The sequence below is a fragment of the Octopus bimaculoides genome, chromosome 23 (genome assembly GCF_001194135.2).
Source record: "Octopus bimaculoides isolate UCB-OBI-ISO-001 chromosome 23, ASM119413v2, whole genome shotgun sequence".
Taxonomy (NCBI): Eukaryota; Metazoa; Mollusca; class Cephalopoda; order Octopoda; family Octopodidae; genus Octopus; species Octopus bimaculoides.
The window spans coordinates 32,232,896-32,236,677 of NC_069003.1; the positions used below are offsets into that span (position 1 = coordinate 32,232,896).

The 3,782-nt window shown below is 32.3% G+C and overlaps 1 protein-coding gene across 1 annotated transcript in view; it reads left to right on the forward strand.

The window, feature by feature from the left end:
* Positions 1–3,782, forward strand: part of LOC106883544 (tight junction protein ZO-1) — a 593,195-nt gene that overhangs the window by 151,691 nt on the left and 437,722 nt on the right. The window lies entirely within an intron of this gene.

Here is a 3,782-nt window from a genome sequence, read left to right on the forward strand (position 1 = left end):
TATATATATATATATATATAATCTGACTCTAAACCTGCTTTTTTCTTGAGTGATGAAAAGGAGGAGGTGGAGGGCTAATTATATATATATATATGTAAGTATGTATATATACCTATGTATGTATGGGTGTGTGTGTGTGTGTACACACATATACATTTTGTTTGTCTTGACTTCCATGGCATCCTTCAAAAATCTAATAACTCTTTTCTTTGTGTTTTAGGTATGTACTAAAGAATTTTTTAATTTATTTAAGGTAAGATTTTTTTTATATCTATAAAAGAAGAAAAAATCATTTTTGAAAAAAAACTTTCTTAACCAACTTAGTGGTATTAAAATGATTACTGGAAAGAAACAGTAATTTGATTGAAGTCTAATAATTTTTGTCTGGCCATTCACCTTGTACCATTACGTAAATAAGTGTGTGCCTAAGCACATATTTTTCCAATAAGTGATGTTCTGTTCCTCTGACTAGCAGTTTGGGATGGAGTGGTAAGCAAATTCTAAAGAACTGTGATATAACAATGAAATTGGCTGGTTGAATCTGTATTCTAAACTGTTATTTGGTTGGTTCCAAACTGCCAAAAAGGCTCTCATGGGACTAAATTTCAAAGCAAATTTAAATGCATAAGAATATAGTTTATGCTTTAGTACTGCGATAGGTTGTTTCTGTATGGGCATAAAATCTAATGCTTATAAGTGTTAGAATTCTGTGATTGTAGTTATTTAGCCTTTGTTATAGCTGAGACACTATAGTAGCTGCTTGTCATTTTGCTACTGCAGTGAATATGATGAAAGTTCTAAAAGAAATTGAAGTATTTATATTTATAAGCAGTAAGCCCTGAATGCAAGTTGCAAAAAAGGTCATGATCAGAGCCTAATTTCACAGCAAGACTAAGTATGTACAGATACAAACCCATATATTTATTCATATTTTTTAGTTTAATACATTTACAATATCAACGATGCTGTGGAATCATATCACCGGACCAGGTTGCACTTCATGCAATGAAAATTTTGACACTAATTAATAATTGTCTAAGTGAAGTCAGGAGTCTTTGTGTGTTTTTAAATGGCTTATATGTATCTTCCGTGCTGTTGTCATTTTAGTTTCAACACGCGGTTTCATATCAAATTACATACATGCCAAGTACACCTCTGAAATACCTTTTCCTAATTAGCTGAGTTTATTGAACAAAGACTCTTCAGTTCAAAGAGTGCATGGTGGCTTATGAACTGACAGTGTGAAGAATATGTTGCACATACAAAAAATTACAAAAAACAAGAATACCTTTTCAGAATTTTTACCCATTATCTGATGTTGCTCACATGTACTTGATACAAACTGGATAGCTTTTATTTTTGTATCATACTATTACATTGGTTGGGACCTGTACACAAGATGGACAGCAGCAGACTCCCCAGACAACTCCTTTACTCCCAACTATACAAGAGAAAAAGAAACCATGGAAGACTTAGACAGAAGCTCAAAGTGGAAAGGAATTGATAATAAGAAATGACAAACTCAAGCAAAAACAAAACAAAACCGACCTGTATGGAGAAAGCTTATCAAGTCATGCCAAAACTATGAACAGCCATAGTCACTACAACTGCAAATAATTATTTTGTATCAAATATATTTCATTACTTAATCATATATTACCATGAAAGAAAATTTCATCCTACATATCTGTTCTTTCTCTCCCTGTGTCTGCTTCTCACTCTATTTTTTTTTATATCTCCCTCTCATCTTTTCTATCTGTCTATCCCTCTGTCAATTTCTCACTGTTTGTCTCTCTTCTCCTTTCCCATCCCTACTCTTCTTTCTGTGTCTCTTCAATTCTTATGGAGTGGAAGTAGAAATTACTTTATTCTTGTTTTCTTGCATTTTACATTATTTTACCCATTTTCATTCTTAGATATTCTTGTTATTTCATAATTTTCTAGTTGTAGAAATTCCACATCTGTTTGTGCTCCATGACAGAGATTTTTTTTCTCTATCATCCTTTTATTATAAATATAAAGTTGACAGTATTATTCTTCAGCATTTCTTCGTAGGCATCAGGTCAAGAAGTTGGTTTCATGACAACATGGTATCAGGTTCAGTCCTGCTATGGACAAATACCTTCCAGATTGACTGAAACCTTGTGAACGAAATTTAGTAGATAGAAACTGTATGGAAGCCTATTATAAGGACCATTGCTGTTATTGAGTAATAGACTCACTAGTATAAGTCTACCACCAGAGAGCCTTTCGGTGCCTCGAGTAGAGTCTGCTCAGTTTAAATTCTTACTGAGGCCCTTTGTGCCTTAAGCCATGCCTGCACTGTATGATATTCCCTGATAAATACTCAGTCGATATTCTTTTACTGGTTTCAGTTATTAGACCGTGGGCTATACTGTGACACCATCTTCAAGAGTTTTGTTGTTTTTACCTGCTCATATTAACCTTGGTATTTATTTTCAAGCCTAGTACTAATTCTATCAGTCACTTTTTGCTCAATTGCTTAATTACAGGGATGTAAACAAACCAACAGTTGTTCAGTAGTAGTGGGAGTCCAAACACACACACACATACACATGTATTTGCTTGTTCATTTTATCCCTTTTCTCATGCTAGCTTGTGTTATTGAGGCATTATTCTACAGTTAAATGCTCTTCCTGTCACTAACCCTTTCCTGATTTTCAAGTAGGGATCTGATATTCTACACGTCTTCAAAGGTGCAAAACCAGCGAATCAATTTTGTGTGTGTGTGTGTGTGTGTGTATGTATGTGTGTGTTTGTGAGTGTGTGTGTGTATGACTATATATATATGCAGGTGTGATTTTATATACACATACACACACATAAGGAGAAAGGAGATGGTGAGGAGGAATGTTAGAAAGTATTAAAGGTATTTATTGAAGTACAAAAATCACCTGAAAATTGCTGTTCATTGCTAATATTGAGTTAGCCTTTTTTTTTTTCTTGGAACCATGCGTCAAGAAAATTCGTTAGCTTTTTTTACATTTATCTTACCTTGCAATCTCGTTTTCCACATGTTGGTAGGGAGTAAGGATATTTAGGAATCAGTTCTTTCCAATTTTCAGAAGCAAAAATAAAAAAGGAGTGAAGAACATGCATGGTGGTAACATGGCATTACAAATAGTTTAAAATGCACCATTTATACTGCAATGACGACAGCGATGATGATTATGATGATAAAAATTGGAACGTAATGCATTGGAATTTTTGCTGCAGCAGTGTGCAATGTTTGTTAGTTTCTTACTTTCTAAGATTTATTGATTTTTAAATTTATTTCTTACTATTTTAAAGTGTAGAAGAAAATTGAGGAAAAAAAAAAATTTTTTTTTCTTTTGACAGCATAATAGATTTTAGGCTTTTTCGAAATTTTGAAGTTTCATTTTATCTTTTTGTTTAGCAATTGCATTTTTTTTTATTATTATTTTAAATTTCTTTCTTCTTTTTTTTTTTTTTTTTTTTTTTTGGTTCATGTGGCACCTGTTGTCTTGCAGGCATGGTGTGTAAAATGAATTTAATATCGGTGGTGTTACTTTAGGCTTTTACCTTTCACTTCATTTAATGTTACCGCGAATATTTTTTTTTGAATTTTTCTTTGAGGCAATTTTTAATTAGATTTCAAATTATGTACTCTATTAAAATCTAAACGTAAAATAAATTAACAGTATATATTTTGTTTCTTTTTATTTTTCCTTCCTGATTTGTAATTGACAAAAGCAAGTGGAATATTCTTAACAGGTAGATGTTTCTTTACGTTAAGGTAT